General features: G+C 44.7%; 1 long non-coding RNA gene across 1 annotated transcript in view; it reads left to right on the top strand.

Annotated features, from left to right (window-relative positions):
• The first annotated feature begins 5,552 nt into the window (after nucleotides 1-5,552).
• The window catches only part of LOC136153083 (uncharacterized), a 452,303-nt gene continuing 438,274 nt past the window's right edge, over nucleotides 5,553-19,581 (top strand). Inside the window, exon 1 of the long non-coding RNA XR_010660328.1 lies at nucleotides 5,553-5,784. This is a non-coding gene — a long non-coding RNA (uncharacterized lncRNA). The remainder of the gene's footprint in view (nucleotides 5,785-19,581) is intronic.

Consider the following 19,581-nt stretch of genomic DNA (forward strand, 5'->3'; position numbering starts at 1 on the left):
AATGCTCAAGTACCTAATAATGGGATCTTTAAAAAGTATTGGAATTGGGGTTATAGTCAGGTTCACTGCAAAGGAATAGAAAAATTCAGGAATATGTAAGAAGAAATTAAAAAAATCCATTATTCTATCACCCAGAGAGAACTATGATTGCCTTTGGTATATATCCTTCCATTTCCTTCCTATGTATACATGCGAATATTTTACAAAGTTAGCATATACTACATGTACTATATGCTGCCCCCATACAACATTACATAAAGGCCATTTTCTAGGTTAGTAAATATATTCTTTAAAACCATACTTAATGCTGACTGTATTTATGAATTGTAATTTATCAATACAGTCTTCTATCATCAGACTTCAAGTGGTTTACAAATTTTGGCTTTATATTGCTTCAACAAATTATCTTTGCTCATTCATTTGCTGATTCATCCATCCAATCAGTTTTTACTGAGTATGGTGTGCCAGGCTCTGGGTCAGTAATTAAGGACATATCATTAATCATAATCCTCCTAAGAGTTAACATTTATTACCATTTTTAACTATGGACCAGGAACTTTATGAATATCTTAATTATATGAATAGGTATTATCATTCTAATAAGTTAGCATAATAATATTAACTAATTAAATCCTTATGAGGTAGATAAGGAAAACAAATAAGGAAACAGGTTTATCTAACTGAAGTGACTTGGCCCAGATCACTCTAAGTCAGTACTTGCAACAACCAGAATTCAAACCCAGGCAACCTGACTCTAGTCCTGCTCTTATAACCACAGTGGCTACTATGTCAGTAAAAAGCACACTCTCTTGCCCCTATGAAACAATTTTAATTGTAATGCTCTTTGAATCATTTTGTTTTTTTGATTTCTGAATATTTTCTTAGGATAAAGTCTAAAAACAGAAATGCTGAGCCAGGGCTTCCCTGGTGGCTTAGTGATAAAGAATCCAGTTGCCGATGCAGGAGACACAGGGTTTGATCCCTGATCTGGGAAGATCCCACACGCTGAGGAGCAATGAAGCCCATGCACACAGTCATTGAGCCTGTGCTCTAGAGCCTGGGAGCCACAACTACTGACGCCCACGTGGCCTAAAGGGCGTGCTCTGCAATAAGAGAAGCCACTGCAATGAGAGGTCCTTACAGCATGACTAGAGAGTAGCCCCTGCTCACTGCAGCTGGAGAAAGCCCATGCAGAGCAACAAAGGCCCAGCGCAGCCAAAAAGAAATAAATAAAATTATGTAAAAAAATCTAAATTACATTATAAAAAAAGAAATGCTGGGTCAAATGTTATGAATAATCCTAGTGAATAATACTGTGGTCAAGGTCCGAAACAGGGGAGGACCAGGGATGAGAAGACTGTCTCTCTGTGTCTCTATCTATCATCCATCTATCCCTCCACTCATACATCCATCTTGGGTCTCTCCTGTTGCTCTGCCATCAGGGGAGACAGCAGGAAATAGATGTGGTAGTGATTCAGGCCTGGGCAGGCTTGGAGATGGTGTGGGCAATGCTCTTCCCATCAAGGCAGAGTCAGTGGGTGGCTGCCCTCCAGGAATGTTTCTCGTGACACTATATGATGCGGGATGGCAGAGGGGAGGTAGAAGGGATACGAAGAGCTCATCAAAGGAATGAGTCTAGATCACAAGTGTGAGTGTACAGCCCCTTAAGATGACTATCGTTACAAGAAAATGCCTCCACCTCACACCAGTCAGAATGGCCATTATCAAAAAATCTGCAAATAATAAATGCTGGAGAGGATGTGGAGAGAATGCAAATTGTTACAGCCATCATGGAGCACAGGAATGCACTGTTGGTGGGAATACAGCTATCATGGAGAAGAACAGTATGAAGACTTCTTGAAAAACTAGGAATAAATCTAGCATATGATTCAGAAATCCCACCACTGGACATATGCCCTGAGAAATACCATAATTAAAACATGTACCCCAATGTTCATAGCAGCATTATTTACAATAGACAGGACATGGAAGCAACCTAGATGTCCACAGATAGAGGAATGGAATAAGAAGTTGTGATATACACACACACAGACACACACACACATATTCCAATATGACTCAGCCATAAAAAGGAACAAATTTGAGACAACTCTAGGGAAATGGATGAACCTAGAGCCCGTTATACAGAGTGAAGTAAGTCAGAAAGAGAAAAACAAGGATCATATATGTTAATGTATGTGTTAACATATATATGGAATCTAGAAAAATGGTACTGATGAACCTATTTGCAGGGCGGGAATGGGAACTGAGACATAGAGAATGGACTCATGGACACAGCGGGGGAAGGAGAGGATGGGATGAATTGAGAGAGTGGCATTGAAATATATACATTAAAAAGGGGTGGGGGGCTCAAATGGTAAAGAATCTGCCTGCAATGTAGGAGACCCGGGTTTGATCCCTGGGTCAGGAAGATCCCCTCGAGAAGGGAATGCATTGAAATATATACATTACCATGTGTAAAACAGATAGCTAATGGGAAGTTGCTTTATAGCAAAGGTAACTCAGCCTGGTGCTTTGCGACAGCCTAGAGGGGTGGGTTGGGGTGGGAGGTGGGAGGTAAGTTCATGAGGGATGGACATATATATACCTATGACTTATTCATGTTGATGTATGGTGGAAACCAACACAACACTGTAAATTATCCTTCAACTAAAAATAATAAAAAAAAATGCCTCTATTCACTAAAAATCACTAGTTCAGTTAAAGATTTTCTTATTTCAGTTAGTATTTAATATAGCCTTCCTTGTTCCTAAACCATAAATTACTCATATATGGCAAGTGACTGTCTATAAATATTCTTTCTGTTCCTTAAATTCCATATTTTTTCTTAAGTTCTACTCCCCAAATGAACATTATCTGTTCTTTGCCAACTTTCTGTCATGTGGTATCATGTAATAGCAAAAATACAGATCTGACTAGCAGTTGAACTAGGTTTAATTCCTGTCTCTGCCATGAACCTGCTGTGTGGTGTTAGCCAGTCTTTTTAATTCTTGATTTCTTACCTTTAAAGTAATACAGAGTTGTAATGACAATCATATGAAGTGCTATGAGCAGAAAAAAGAAAATAACAGTTAACCTATACTGAGTTCTTATTTTACATATCACAAAGTAAGACACTGTTCTAAGTGTTTAAAATGCATACATGTACGTATTCCTCAGAATAATCACATGGTAAGCTGGATTCCAAATAGCTCTATGGCTTTCACCCCTGGTTTTCCTTCTGTGATTATGTTACATTATGTGGGACTTTGAAGATGTGATTACATTGACTAATCAGGTGACCTTAGGACAGGAAGATGATCTAGGTGGGCCTGGATATTATAATTGTGTGATCACATGAGCCTCTTTAAAGTGAAAAGTCTTCTCTGGCTGTTTGCAGAAAAAGAAGTTAGAGAGCTCTGAAGCCTGAGAAGGACTCAAGACGATTGTTGCTTAGAAGATGGAAGAGGTCACGTGAGAAGGGATCTGGGCAACCTCTCTGAGTGGAGGGTGGGCACCCTGCTGACAACTGACAAGGAAACCAGGACTGAGACCTATAGCTGCAGGGATTAGAGTCTGTCTACCAGTTCGCTTTAAAAAATGATTATTTATTTATTTTTGGTTGCACTGGGTCTTTGTTGCTGCACATTGGTTTTCTCTAGTTGCAGTGAGCAGCTGTGGTTCATGGGCTCCTCATTTTGGTGGCTTCTCTTGCTGTGGAGCACACGGGCTTCAGCAGTTGTGGTGTGTGGGCTCAGTAGTTGCAGCTCGTGGGCTCTAGAGCTCGGGCTTCAGTAGTTGTGGGGCATGAGCTTAGTTGCCCTGTGGCATGTGTAATCACACATGCAGGGATCGAACCCATGTCTCCTGCATTGGCAGGTGGATTCTTAATCACTGGACATCCAAACCCGAATATTTATAGATAGAATACAAAAGATAAAACCAGAGATGTCAAAGAAATTTTGTTTTTGAGGATCTCTTTACTGCAAAAAAAAAAAAAAAACTGATTGAAAAAAGTTTGAGAAGCACTGAGCTGATATATTCAAAGTAATTTACACCTTTCCTTCATATTCTATTCCCTAAATTTACAGTGAGTTTGTTATACCAGCTAGAATTCTGGAATGAGAATCAGGAAATGGACCCAGCTATTCGTCACCATCCATCCAACCACCCATCTTCTACTCATGGTGTCCAACAAGCATTTGTAGGGTGCTCCTAAGACAATGTGTTTCCTTGCATTTAAAACTAACTAGGTGACGCGGCAAACCTTTCTCTGTTACCAACGGGATGCTTTTACAGTTCTTGTATGTGTTGACCTCTGGGTTTGACAAGGTAGGGCAGTGTTTCTCCAAGTCCAGCCTGGGTATCTACCACCTGCAGCAGAATCTCCTGGATGCTTAATTAAAAAGTAGACCCTGAGGCTGCCCCAAACCTTCTGAATCAGAAACACTGGAGGTTGGAGTCCAGTACTTCTGGTTTTAAACAAGCTCTCTGAGTTATTCTCATGTATACTTCAAGTTTGAGATGTATAGCTATGTTGTTGTTGTTCAGTCGGCAAGTCCTGCAGACTCTTTGCAACCCCTTGGACTGGAGCTCGCCAGGCTTCCTTGTCCCTCACCATCTCCCAGTTTGTCCAAGTTCATGTTCATTGAATCTGTGATGCAATCCAACCATCTTATCTCTGTTGCCCTATTCTCCTTCTGCCTTCAATCTTTCCCAGCATCAGGGTCTTTTCTGGCTGCAAAATAAATATGTAAGGTAGGTTGCCGCGTCCTAAAATTATCTCCCTTATTAGAAGACAAGCCTTACAGGTTTGGAAAGAAAACAGGACCATACCTGTGTGCATCAACCTCCTGGCCATGTTCATCCGTCCCCGCCCCACCCCCACCCCAGCCAAGGTTGTGATTATGGAGCATATTTGTGCCCAGACAGCTCCCTATCTATGCCCTGTACCTGCAGTCACCTTTCCCCTTCTGGGCCAGTGCCTGTCCCATGCATGATGAGGGGTTACAGGGAGAACGTGAGCGGGAGTCCCCCTCGCAGGCTTAGGGAGCCTTTTCCCTTCCCCGAGGGAGGGTGGGGCCGGCGCCAGCCGCCGGGGGAGCCCCTGCGGGCAGCGCGCGCCTGGCAGCCGTCACCAGGCGGGTCAGCCGCGGCCGGAGGCAGCCCTTCCCACCTCCCTCGGCGCGGAGAGGGGAAACCGCAGAAGTGGGTCACCCCGGCCGGCCCCGTCCGCCCACCCTCCCCGGCCTCGCCTCCCGCTCCCCCGCCGAGCTTCAGGCCTGGGCCACGGCCGAAGCGGTGTGGCTGGAGCGGCGGCGCCCGGGCCGGGCCTCCGGTGCCCGCGCCTCGGCGCTCTGCCCGCCAGTGCCCTTGCCCGCGCGCGGCGCCCGTCCTGCGGCGCGTTGGCCCTCCCGCCCCGCCCTCGGCGGGGCCCTTCCCGGTACTCGGGCGAGAGTGACATTCAGCGGGAAAGGCTAGCGCAGACGGCGGCGCCCCGCTCCCGGGCGGACCCGGCCGCGCGCACTCGCACCCCGCACGCCGGGCGGCGGTGGCGGCCGGGCGGCAGGCGCGCTCCCCCCGGGCCCGGCCCCGCCGCGGGCCGCCCCCAGCCCCGGGCGGCGCTGGCCGGCCGGCTGCGGGCGAGACCCAGGCGCTCGGGCCCCCGCGCCGCGGGAGGACGGATCCGGCGCCTCGGGAGAGCCCCTGCCTCATATGGCAAAGTTTCTAGCCAAGCTCCTGGGCTGCACGTTGCCGAGCAAGGGCGCCTCTCCCATGTTTGAGGTAGGTGGAGGGCGTGTCCCCGCGGCGCGGCCGTCGGCGCGGGCGGCGACCCCCGGCGGGGGCCTGGACCGCCTCTCTTGCTGGTTTCCACCTGCAGGTCTGGGGTGGGGCGCGAGGATGGCCGGGGGTGGGGGTCGGGGGGGGACCGGACCCCAGGGAGCCTGAAATCTAGCTCCTCCGGACCTCGGTGAAAATTTTGTTTTCCTTCCCTAGTAGGCAAACACGTTTTCTGTTAATCGAGTTTTACGAGTTGCTCCTTCCCTAAAAGGCCAGGAACGTGTGAAAATGAGCGGGTACCCTGTAGTCCCTCTCTGCTGCCTACTTTGTTTCTTGCCGTTTCGTTTTCATCTGAAAAAACCTCAAACCCCAAACCAAAACAAACCGGGACGTGCGGTCTTCGGGTCGGGAGGTTTCCACCTTGCCGCCCTCCTGCGCTCCCCTCCCCCAGCCTCCCGCACAGCGCCAACTCCATTGAAGTTAACTCCTTTCTTCTTTCGGGAGTAAGATCGCTTGGGGATGACAAGGGTTAAAAATGGGATTGGCCACCTCGGGTGAACGAATCGCAGTGCTGAAGGCAGGTACATCGAATTGCTCCCACCTGTCTGAGGCGGCAGTGATGCTGCGGTGAACATCTCTGCAAGGAGGCGTGTAAGAGGAGGGTGGCTGGCTTCTCCTGGGGTGAAGGATGGCACCGACGGTTTTACAGGAATCCCATGGGGGCCACTCAGTAGGGACAGCGTCACCCTGTGCACAACTCCCCCAGCCCCACCTCTGGAACCCGTGTGTCCTTTGTCTGCTCCACCTGCTGACTGCCTGACTGCCAGGCCTGGACCAGAGGACCGTGGCCGCGGCCGTGGCCAGGTTAACCTGCACTGCGGTGCGTGCCTGTGCGGTTCTCCTCCCTGAGTCCTAGGCCCCTGCCAGCCTCAGGCTGCCTCTGGAGTACCTCAGTCCTCAGTTTCCTGACTGGTCAGAGAGAAGCTGAATTTGGTCTCCCCTCTCAGGATGCAGGAATCATCCTTCAATAAGCCACCTCTTCAGGATTCCGACTCTTGAGTCTCCTCCCTGACTGCCGCTGAGTCTTTCTCATCTCGGACAGTTGTAGGTCTTCTTACCTTCTGAGGCCCTGTGGTCCCATCCCTTTGAATTTGGAGCTCAGGCTGATGAACCCAGAATCTCTGCTGCGTGACAAAACCGTCTTGAAGCAGGGAGATCCCGACCGTAGGGAAGAGAGGAGCTGAGAAAATATGGGCAGACAGGGAGAAACCAGACTGAAATGCCTGGGTGCATGGTAGCCTGAAATCTAAGATGTAATGAAGAGGCTGGAAAAGTCAAGTCGTCCAGGCCTGCAGTTAACATGAACTGTCTCCTTTGGCACGCAGCGTCTCTGCCCATTTGCTTCTCTGTAAGGGCTTTCCATGTGGCACTAGTGAAGAACCCGCCTGCCAATGCAGGAGATGTAAGAGATGTGGGTTCAATTCCTGGGTCGGGAAGATCCTCTGGAGGAGAAAATAGCAACCCACTCCGGTATTCTTGCCTAGAGAATCCCAGGCACAGAGGAGCCTGGTGGGCTACAGTCTGTGAGGTCACAAAGAATCGGATATGACTGAAGCAACTTAGCATGTTAGCATGACCTAAAGGTTGGGCATCATTTGAGGGTGGTTCTGGACACCCGAGGTGCTTCTTGAAAATGGCTTTTCTCTTTGGCTTTCTCTTCACTTGTGTTTGGATTTTTGTTCTGAAATTACCAGAATCCATGCCAAGCAATTTCAGTTGTGCATGCTGCCTTTTAATGGTATATTCCTGCCTGTTTTATCTTCAACCGAATAGATGCCCCACCTTAACTTCTTAAAATAATTGCCTCTCAATCATGGCTGGGAGGAGGGGGTCTCAGAAACTAGTCAGAGACCTATATATTTATTTTCAACAATTTTATTTATTTTTGGCTGTGCTAGGTCTTCGTTGCTGTTGGGGCTTTTTCTCTGGTTGCAGTGAATGGAGGCTACTCCCTCGTTGTGGTGCGTGGGCTTCTTATTGTGGTGGCTTCTCTTGTTGGAGGGCATAGGCTCTAAGTGTTCGGGCTTCAGTAGTTGCACACGAGGGCTCGGTAGTTGCGGCTCAGGGGCTCAAGAGCACAGGCTTGGTTGCTCTGTGACACGTGGGATCTTCCCGGATCAGGGATCAAACCCGCGTCTCCTGTCTTGGCAGGTGGATTTTTTGCCCCTGAGCTGCCAGGGAAGCCCCTAGAGACCTATTGAGACAGTTAAGAAAATGAGTGGCTGTTTGTTCTTTGAAGAACTCTAGGGAGCGGGAATTCCCTCAGTCCTTGCCGTCTCCTTGTGTCTTGCTCTGGGTTATTTTTAAGCACCCAGAGGCAGGAGCTGCCGTGGCATCTGCTCTCTTCCTTTCTACAGCCGATGGATGCAGCGTTGGCTGAATCAACCCCCGACACTTCACCCAGGTGTCACTTTTAATCAGTGCTGCTGGAACAGTTAAGTGATCATCCGTTTCCTCCCTGTTGGGGAAAATCTGTGCCCTCAGACAGATGAATAACTGAGTCAGGGATGTGTTTCAAGGATGCTTTCTTCTCAGGCAGCAACCCCTTCAACGCGCTCAGTCATAAACCAAGAGGCAGTTGTTGAGAGCTCTTGACGTCTGGGAGGGAGAGAAGTGTTGTAAGAAAGAGATTCTTAAATCTTTCTAAATATTCCTTTTCTAAAAGTGGAAGGCGTGCTAGGATCTGAGAACATTTTAGGCAGCTTTTCATTTCCACCACACACTCTCTTCCTAACTGTGGAGGTTACCTTCAGTTTCAGGGAAATCAAGAGCAGAGATGGGTGTTTACATGATGCATGGCCTTCGGTTTCATTTTGGTTTGGAGCTGACCAGGAATTTATTTGCTTCGTGTGTGTGTGTGTGTGTGTGTGTGTGTGTGTGTGTGTGTGAGTGCTAAGTCATGTCTGGTTCTTTGAGTCCCCATAGACTGTAGCCCTCCAGGCTCCTCTGTCCATGGATTCTCCAGGCAAGAATACTGGAGTGGGTTGCCATTCCCTTCTCCAGGGAATCTTCCTGACCCAGGGATTGAACCCAGGTCTCCTACATTGCAGGTGTATTCTTTACCATCTGAGCGACAGGGGAAGCCCTAGCTGCTTCCTACGCAGGCCAAATAGGTTTACGCAGAAGAAATTCTACCTGAAAGAACCCTGAGTCCCGACAGGACCTCTCGTGTGCTTGCCGTTGTCTGACCAAGGAGGACGGGTGCCAGACTGTGGAGGACACGGGAGCCAGAAGTCACTGTGGTTGCAAAACAATGCCAGTGCGTGTCCGGCTGCATCATCTTCAGAGGCTAAGGACAGATGGTGTGCGTTTGAAACAGAATGTCTTCGTGATCATTTTGTTTCATCTTTTTCTTAGTATTTCAGTTAACAAGCCAAGTCTTTGAGAAACGGCTTTAAAATTTCAAGGAAAAAAGAAAGTAAAGGACCATAAGTTCACTCCAGCCACGGTGGCACCGTGAGCATGGGGTTAGATGTTTGGAATGCGGTTTGCAGTACATGAAGGCAGAGGTCCTGCAAAAAGAGTGGGCTTCCTGAGCGTTCTGATATCTAAGCCCACGGGTACGTGGTTTCAGACCCAGCAGGTTCTACTTCTCTGTGTCCTGTGGGCTTGGATGGCTGGATGTCGGGTCCTGCCATCAGTTTCTTCCCCTTTAAGCTCTGACATATTAAGAACCTGTCCCCACCTCCACCCACAGTAGTGCTTTGCGCCTCAGGGCTGGTCAGTGATGAGGTCTGGCTCCAGGATAGGAAGTGGCAGGAGAATCATGTAGGCAGAGGCGAATGCCTTTTCTCCTCCCAGAGCCCTCTATCTTCAGTCTGCAAAGCTGCATCTCTCATCCTGCCACCCTCCATCGTGTGACCTCGCAGGGCACCTTTCAGAGACCACATTCATTGGGCAGAACACATCTGGCTCTACAGAAAAGGGCTGTCCATTCCCCACCACTCTCATGGATGTCCTCTAGAACTGTCACACCTCATGTGCATTCTACTTATCTCCACGTTCTGTTTTCTGTCTCCCCCAGTATTACTGCCTCACTGCAACTATTGTTCAGTTACTGTTGTGTCCAACTCGTTCTGACCCCATGGACTGCAGCATGCCAGGCTTCCCTGTCCATCACCAACTCCCAGAACTTGCCCAAACTCATGTCCATCAGGTTGGTGACGCCATCCAACCATCTCATCCTCTGTTGCCCCCTTCTCCTCCTGCCCTCAATCTTTCCCAGCATCAGGGTCTTTCCCAATGAGTTGGCTCTTGGCATCAGGTGACCAGAGTATTAGAGTTTCAACTTTAGCATCAGTGCTTGCGGTGAATATTCGGGGTTGACTTTCTTTAGGATTGACTGGTTTGATTTCCTTGCAGTCCAAGGGACTCTCAAGAGTCTTCTCCAGCATCACAAACCACCTCCTTTATGGTCCAACTTTCGCATCTGTACACAACTGTAACTATAGTTTCATTTAAATTTATGTGTAACACAAAATAGCTATTGCCTACTCTGGGCCAGGCATTGTTCTAAGGGCATAGTATACATGATACCAGCTAGCCTCTCAATGGCTTCACAATTTTGGTGTTAGCAACCAGGAAAATTGAGTTTTAGAGAGTTTATTTGCTTAAGACCATCCTATTAATGTGTGTTACAGTGAGGATCTCAAGGTTCACCTCCCTCCCTCAACTATAGTTACTTGGTATTTAGTTTTTTGCTTTGTTTTACTTTTTGTTTTCTACCTCAGCTTCATTTCTAAATATACTCTTTGTCTTTGGAAGTAGAAAAGGCAAACCCCATTCTCTCACATTCTTTCTCTCACTGTATTACCGTTGGGATGGCATGAGTATCTTACTTCTGGAAATGGTCAACCCAAGGTTGATTGAACTCAGAGGAATTGTTAAAGGGAAGATTCAAGTTCCATGTCTGTGACCCTTTACAAATAACCTCCATTTGGAGGTGGGGTGGGATGTTTCCTGTGTGTCGTCCTGTCTTATTTCCATGTAACGTTATGAGAGAATTGATGTTGTCTTCCCTGTTTCAGAAGTGAGGACCCCAGAGTCATTACACGAGTTGTCCAAGGTCACAAACCCACTCCAGGTCTAATCTGGGAGGTACATGCGGGATTCCAATTCCACATGCTTTGCCAGCCAGCTGCGCTGAGTTATCTACATCTTTTCCTGGCCTCTGATCTCTGTCTTACCCACTTGGTCTCTTGCACTGTTGCCAAAGTCATTTTCCTTAATAGCCCACCTGAGCACAGTGCTCATTTATATACCCCCAGTTTTTGGTGATTCACCACTGCACACAGATTTAGTGGGATATGTAGTTCCCCTCAACGGTGTGTTCCTACCTAATTTTCATATTCAGTCTTATCTTCTTCCTGTTATCCTTCCAGTGTTCTTGCGACTTTTTAGTCTCTTCCCATTTCTTAACCATATCCTCTCACCTCCAAGCTCTTCCTCTGCCTGGAATATTCTCCTACTAACATTCTCTTCTTAGCTCAAATCTCATCTCCAGATCCACTTGCTGGACAACATCCAACCCTCTCCATGGGTCCACTGAATGTTATTTATGTTTGTTCCTCTGTAAGACCTTGAACAAATTTCTCTTGTAGCTCCTCTACGTTTCACTTTTCTAGCTTCAGTGGGAATAATAGCACTGCTGATTGCAGGGTGGTGAAGGTCAAATGAGTTAGTGACTGGAAAAGTATTGCATTGACAAAAAGTTTTGTTTGGGTTTTTCCATTAGATGGTATGGAAAACCCAAATGAACTTTTTTGGCCAACCCAGTACTTAGACTAGTGCTCAGTACATGGTCATTACTGAGATTCTAGTCTGTGTGTCTCTGACCTCGTCAACCTTTACAACCAAGTCTTTTTTCCTTCCACAAGACCTAACAGAGGATTTTGCACCTAGCTTTGCATCAAATAAATGTCTGATGCGTTCAACCTTGAAGATTAATGGTTTTCTTTGCCATTAAATTATTTGTTTATCTGAAATTCAAATTTAACCAGCATCCTGTGTTTTTATTTGCTAAATCTGGCAACCTTGCTTCCCTTCTTCCTCTTCCCCTCAGAATCCAGCTCCTAGAGTCCAATCCCACTCAACCATGGGAAGCTTTTCCCCATCCTTCCCTCTTTAAAGCCCCTTCTGTGTCAGAGGTCCTGTTCCAGGCCAACAATGTCACCTGTAGGGAATTCTAGCCAGGCAGCTGTCTGTCCCCACTGCCTCACTAGTATGGAAATGCTGGAGCGAGCAGGCTTTCCACTGCAAGTTCCAGGGCTGTGACTGAGAGCGGTGTATTCCTAGCATTCTGTGTGTTCATTCTTCATGTGTTCACCAGTTCAGTCACTCATTCATTCATTTAGCAAATGTTGTGCGATGCCAGCTTTGTGCTGGATGCCCTGTGGAAGCCTTGCTAAGAGACATTCAAACTGTTTTGACTGCGAGTCACTGTCAGAAATATATTTTACATAACAATCCTGAAGGCACATAGCTATTTATACCTGTAACACTGAAGTTAAGTTTCAAAAATAATACTTCTCCTTACACCTGGGATGTACTTGATCTTTGCAATTTTATTCTTTCCTTTCCTTTCCATTTATTACTTTCTATTAAGAATTAAACTGGGAAGAACTCATTGAATCGATTTCATGATTTGTGACTCATAATTTGAAAAGCACTGCTATGTAGGATGGCAAGATTCTATTTTTACAGAGCAGTTTGTATTACTTCATTATCCCAGTACTCTACTTACACCTTATTATACTATACGTTAGATTTTTGGGGCCTCTCTTGGGAAACCGTTCACCATGCATAACTATTTTCAGGGGGAGGTGCATATTTTCAGAGTTTCAAACAACTAACTTACCAAATGACTTTTGATGAATATCCTGCCTCTAAACTGGGTAAAAGGTTAACATGTTACCTGATAATATTTTATGACACAGTTTTTAATTTTGAACACTGTACTCAAATTTCAATTTCTTTCTCTTTTTGCATTCACTAATAACAAATGCGCTCCATTGGTTGGATGGCCTCCCCAGGCTATATTTAATGGATCTTTCTGACTATATATTTTAATTGACTCCATCCCTTCTCCCTTGAAGAAAGTTGTACTTTGAAGCAGTGTTTTTCCCCTTCTAATTTGCCTGGGGAAGATCTTGATTTTATCCACTACAGTGAGCTCCTTTGTCTGCATAAATGAATCTTGCATACTCTCATCCACTTGGTCCTTCTGACCGCTTCAAGCATCTAAAGGAAGAACCATGTGGTCTGGCTGTTTTGAAAGCAGATAACTTGGATGAGTGTGGCTATTGCTTCAGTGATTGGATGTTGGTAGATGATCATAAAGGAGAAGTTTACTTTGAGAATAATAGCTCCCATTGCCACAGCTGGGCTTTCTATAAGGGTCATTTGAATTTTAAGCTAATGGATACTGAGTTTGTCTTGTAAATTCCCCATTCGGTTGGTTTGAAGGCCAATTGGATGGCTCTGCCACATCTGAGCCATTGTATACACACAGGCAACTCTACTTACCTTTTGTGTTGGCTGCTTTTAAACTCCGCATGTGGTCCTAAATGCTCGCGTTTCAGTTATAGGAATATGTGGTCCCATTATGATTACATCTGTCTAATGGATTCTTGCTGAGAAACCGTTACATGATTTCCCCCCTTTTTTTGTATTTTGATAAGGAAACGCTAGTGTTTCACATCTGTCAAATCGCCAGTGCTGGCTGCATGTCATGGGGAGCATGGATGGGAGCTTAACTCTTTGATTTTTTTTCTTTTTGCTTAGGTCTTTTCAATTCGTAATGACCTTCTTGTGTATTATGAATTTCTACTTTGTGAATCTTTGAAAAGACACAATAGATCTAATGGTGATGTTTATATTAGGAAAGTTCTGCCTACTTAGATTTGCCTATTGAAGTGGCCAGTAAATAAAAACACAACTTTAATTTGAATTTTGTGATGAGTAAGGACTGTGCTTCCCACTCTTAGAGAGTCTTAAATGTACTCTAGGTCTATTTCTCCAAATATCTACAATATATTAACAGTATTCTAACGTCCCTTTCAAAGTTTGCATTTTCAAGCCGAAATCATCATTCTCTCTGCTCCCCACCTGAAACCCACTTTTACTTTCCAACACCATCATCAGCCCAAAGCTCCCCGTGTCTTCTTTTCTCCTAGAGTAGCACTTTGGTGCCAGCTTTGCTTACTCTCTTCTCTTCTTTCTTCATGAACACTGTCAGTGATTCTTGCAGATTTTGTCTTGGAGTTTGTACCATTCTTTTTATTGCTTCTAGTCATCATCTACTGATCTGACAAATATTTATTGAGTATATGCTATGACCGAGGACTAGTGGGGTCTGTAGGGGTTTTCATGGTAAGCTGCTAATTGATTTGCCCCCTGATGTCTCCCTCCTCTCCCCTTTTCCTGAATATGCTGCTGGGACACCACAGTGCCTTTTCATTATCACTTCCCTACAGATGAGTCTGTATGACTTTCTATTCTCAAAGGGTCAAGTCTTTAAATTCCACCTAGGTTATTCGTAAGGTATTCAGTTAAGTGTCTCACTCTGCATACCCAACTTTACTGCTTGTCATTGATTTCCTTCAGGGATCCTCACCTGTTAGATACAAATTCTTGCCCTGCGTATTTGTTTATGCTCTTTGTTTATCCTGCAATATGATGACCTATCCTCATTCTTCCCATTCATCCTGCCTAAACGCTATCTAATCTTCAGAGCCATAATAAAGACCCAGTTGTTTATGAAGGCTTACCCAAATAAAGCAAAGAGGTTAAGAGTACATGTGCTCATAAATCAAACACTTGGCTTCCAATCCTGGCTCCCTTACTTCTTAACTATGAGACTAAAGAACAACAGCCACAGTCTAATATTTTAATCCCAAACTCCTAATATATCCCTCCACTCCTTTCCCCTTGGTAATCATTAGTTTGGTTTCTAAGTTCATGAATCTGTTTCGATTTTGTAAATTAATTCACTTGTAGCATTATTTTGGATTCCACATATATGCAGTATCTTATGATATTTGTCTTTCTCTATCTGACCTACTTCACTTAGTATGATAATCTCTAGGTCCAGCTGTTTTGTTATAAATGACATTTTCATTCTTTTTTTATGACTGAGTAATATTTCATTGTGTATGTGACCCTAATTAAGTAAATTACTTCCTTGTGTCTCACGTTTATTTCCTGTAAAATTAAAATAATAATAGTGGCTATCTTATTGCATTGTTATGAGAGTTATATAATTCAAATAAAATACTTAGCATCGTATCTATGATAGTACTTACTATGACATGTATTTTCACCTTGATCTCCATACCCTGAGTATCCCCTCTTCTTTGACTAATCTTACAAATAATATCTTATTGTTGTTGCTGTTGTTCAGTTGCTGAGTCGTGTCTGACTTTTTGCAACCCCCTGGACTGTAGCACGCCAGGCTTCCCCTTCCTTCACTGTCTCTCAGAGTTTGCTTAAACTCGTATCCATGGAGTGGGTGATGCCATCCAACTGTCTCATCCTCTCTTGTCCCCTTCTCCTTCTGCCTTCAATCTTTCCCAGCATCAGGGTCTTTTCCAATGAGCCGGCTCTTCACATCAGGTGGCCAGAGTGTTGGAGTTTCAGCTACCAGTAGCATCAGTTCTGACCAATGCATGTTCAGTGTTGATTTCTTTTAGGATTGACTGGTTTGATCTCCTTGCCATCCAAGGGACTCTCAAGAGTCTTCTGCAGCACCACAGTTCAAAAGCATCAGCGCTTCGGCACTCAGTCTTCTTTACAGTCCAACTCTCACATCCATACATGACCACTGGAAAAGCCATAGCTTCGACTAGACGGACCTTTGTTGGCAAAGTGGTGTCTTTGCCTTTAAAATGCTGTCTGGGGTTATCATTGCTTTCCTTCCAAGGAGCAAGTGTCTTAATTTCATGGCTGCAGGCATTGTCAGCAGTGATTTTGGAACCCAAGAAAAGAAAATCTGTCACTGCTTCCACTTCTCCCCTTCTGTTTGCCATGAAGTGATGGGACTGGATGCCATGATCTTAGTTTTTTGAATGTTGAGTTTCAAGCCAGCTTTTTCACTCTGCTCTTTCATGTTCATCAAGAGGCTCTTTAGTTCTTCGCTTTCTGCTATAAGGGTGGTGTCGTCTTTGTATATGAGGTTGTTGATATTTCTCCCAGCAGTCTTGATTCCAGCTTGTGCTTCACCCAACCCAGCATTTCTCATGATGTACTCTGCATATAAGTTAAATAAGCAGGGCGACAATATACAGCCTTGATGTACACCTTTCCCAATTTTGAACCAATCAATTGTTCCATGTCTGGTTCTAACTGTTGCCTCTTGTCCTTCATACAGGTTTCTTAGGAGGCAGGTAAGGTGGTCTGATATTCCCATCTCTGTAAAATTTTTCCAGTTGGTTGTGATTCACACAGTTAAAAGGCTTTAGTGTAGTCAATGAAGCAGAAGTAGGTGTTTTCCTGGAATTCTCTTAGGTTCTCTATGAGCCAGTGGATGTTAGCAATTTGATTTCTGGTTCCTCTGCCTTTTCTAAATCCAGATTGTACAACTGAAATTTTTTAGTTCATGAACTAGCTTGAAAGATTTTGAGCAAAACCTTACTAGCATGAGAAATGAACACACTTGCATGGTAGTTTGAACATTCTTTGGCACTGCCATTCTTTGGGATTGAAGTGAAAACTGACCTTTTCCAGTCCTGTGGCCACTGCTAAGTTTTCCAAATTTTCTGGTATATTGAGTCCAGCACTTTAACAGCCTCATCTTTTAGGATTTTAAACAGCCCAGCTGGTATACTTTTATGAATTCTCCATAGTGCTGAGCACAACATTGGTGCTCAATTAGTGCTGATCAATTTTGAAAACATTATGCAGCTTTATAAAAATCTGGGTACCAGTTTATTTCTGGATATATTTAATTGTAGTTAATTGAAATGTGACAGCTATTGTCCTTTAGTGACTTGTCCTCAACCTATGGGATGTGTGTTAATTCTAACTTAGGCTGCTGTTGCACGAATGGTGATAATATACTTTTATATGCAACTGTGACAGAAGCAGTTCTTGAAAAATGTACCAATTATAAATGTCATTTAAATGAAATTCAACCATAGATTGCAATATAATTAAATACAGGGTATTTTGTTTTTCAGTTGGTTTGCAAAAACATGTATCCTCAAAATAGGTCAAGTGAAGCAAATCCATGCCATAAGTCAAGGTTTTATTCATCAGACTTTTGTGTTCCATGCTGTTAGTGGAGAATTCTGGCTTAAAGCCAGGTTGGATTATTCTAAAGTTAATTTACTCCAAAGGACACTTACTCAGTGGGCTTCCTTATCGTATTTCCAGTGGGACAGAGGGAGTAATGATGCCCTGCTTCCCTGGAAAACTCTGTTGGATAGTTTGAAAGCATGGGGATTTACTTTCATGGAGATTATTTGAATTTGGCTGAAAGTGAATTGGGGGTACCTTCAGTGAGACACATGGGGCTGAAAACTAAAGAGTAGCAGCCTTATGAATTGCAAAGAACCTGCACCCAGAGTCTTAAGATCTGAATCCTGAACCTGGCTTATCTCCCCACTGGCTGAATGCAATTGGGGGAAATCTCCTTACCTCTCTGAGTGTCAGTTTTCATAGCTCTGAAATACATGTATCAATATTCGATTTGCATTATTCACAGATGATGTGAAGCTCTAGTGTAATAAATGTGAAAATCCTTTATATAAAATATCAAGCATACAGACATGAATTGCCATCACTGGTACTGTAACAAAGAGGACGGAAATATATGGTAACTACTTGGTGTCCTGGGCATGTAGGAACCTGTTGGCAAGTGGCCTGTTGGGGATGGTATGAATGGCAAAGAATAGAAATGTTTCTGTTTGAAAGGTAGAGAAAGAATATGAAGCAGTCATAATTTACAACATGAGCTTGAACGCTTGTGTAATAACCCCTGGAATCTCTGAATGCAGAGAATTTCTTCAGGAATAATACACTTTTTAAAAAATATTGGAGGATAATTGCTTTACAATATTGGACTGATGCTGAAGCTGAAACTCTAATGTTTTGGCCACCTGATGTGAAGAACTGACTCATTGGAAAAGACCCTGACGCTGGGAAAGATTGACGGCAAGAGGAGAAGGGGACGACAGAGGATGAGATGGTTGGATGGCATCACCGACTCAATGGACATGGGTTTGGGTAAACTCTGGGAGTTGGTGATGGACAGGGAAGCCTGGTGTGCTGCAGTCCATGAGGTCGCAGAGGGTCAGACACAACTGAACTGAACTGTTGTGTTAGTTTCTGCTGTACAGCAAAGTGAATCAGCTGTCCGTATCCATCTATACCCTCACTCTAGAGCCTCCCACCCTCCCATCCCACCCATCTCGGTCATCACAGAGCCCTGAACTGAGCTCCCTGTGATGTACGGCAGGTTCCCACTAGCCCTCTGTTTTGTACATGGAGGTGTATGTATTTCAGTGCTACTCTTTCAATTTGTCCCACCCTTACCTTCCCTACTGTGTTCACAAGTTCATTCGCTACATTATCATCTCTGTTCCTGCCCTGCATATAGGTTCATCAGTACCAGAACCAGTTTTCTAGTAACATGTATGGGTTAATATACAGTATTTGCTTTTCTCTTTCTGACTTTACTTTGTATAACTGGCTCTAAGTTCGTCCATCTCCATTCAACTGAGTCAAATTTAAGGAAGAATGCACTTTTTGAGAAGTAAACTTGAACTAGATTTATGAAAGAAATTCTATCAGCATGGGAGGAGGAATGCAGATACCAGTGAAAGAAGGAAAACTGCAAGATGGGACTGCTGGAGCAGACTCAGAAATAGGGTGTGAGGATATAGGACCCTAGATGGAAGAGACAGACAGTGGTTCCAACTCTTTTTGTCCCTTGAATCTAGCTACCTTGTGCCAGCAAAAAAGAGCTTGACATATGTTGACGCAAATAACCTTGCTGTGGGGCCATTGCAGAGAGTAGAGCTCAGTCAGACAGGGGAGCCTGTTCAATGCAGGGGGAGCACTGTGGGTCTAGCAAGGGGGCAGTGAGTAGTTTTGAGCAGGAGCGGTCCAGACGTACAGGCAGCCTGGAGCCAGCAAGGTTCAGTGGCTGCTTGGACTGGTTCAAGAGTTTTTAGGATGTAGTCTCCCCCAGAGAACACCTACTGATACCAAATGAAGAACGGATCCTTGGAAGAGAACCTGAAATGCTCAGTGTGTGGGTAGGGTTATGTGGCTAGCAAAATTTGGGTGTGAGTGATAAGATGACTTCATTTGTAACCACATTTGGGTACTTGAAACTGGCTGGTATTATCTTGTCAATTTCCTTCTTTCCTATTCCAGTCTTCAACCAGGGTAGGCCTTTTGTGAAATCTAACCCCCAAGGCAATTTTTTTTTTTTTAGCCTAACAAGCTTATTCTTGATGTTTATTTTAACCAAATTTCATGTGTTAACATGTATTGTGTGTCTATTTGAGAAAGGGGGGTGGTGTGGGAGAGGTCAGGCTGACATAACAGAGCCACACATAGACAGAAAGACACACAGACACACTGTGATTTGCTCCTGGAGTGGTCATGATGATTGAACCACACCATAACCAGTGGTTAAAATGAATCCAGAAATCGCACTGATTTTATTTACCAGCTTTGCTCTGAAACCTCAGATGTGTTTATGTACGTGAGGCCAAGCTCATGGTACACTTCTCA

Source organism: Muntiacus reevesi, chromosome 22 (assembly GCF_963930625.1).
Source record: "Muntiacus reevesi chromosome 22, mMunRee1.1, whole genome shotgun sequence".
Taxonomy (NCBI): Eukaryota; Metazoa; Chordata; class Mammalia; order Artiodactyla; family Cervidae; genus Muntiacus; species Muntiacus reevesi.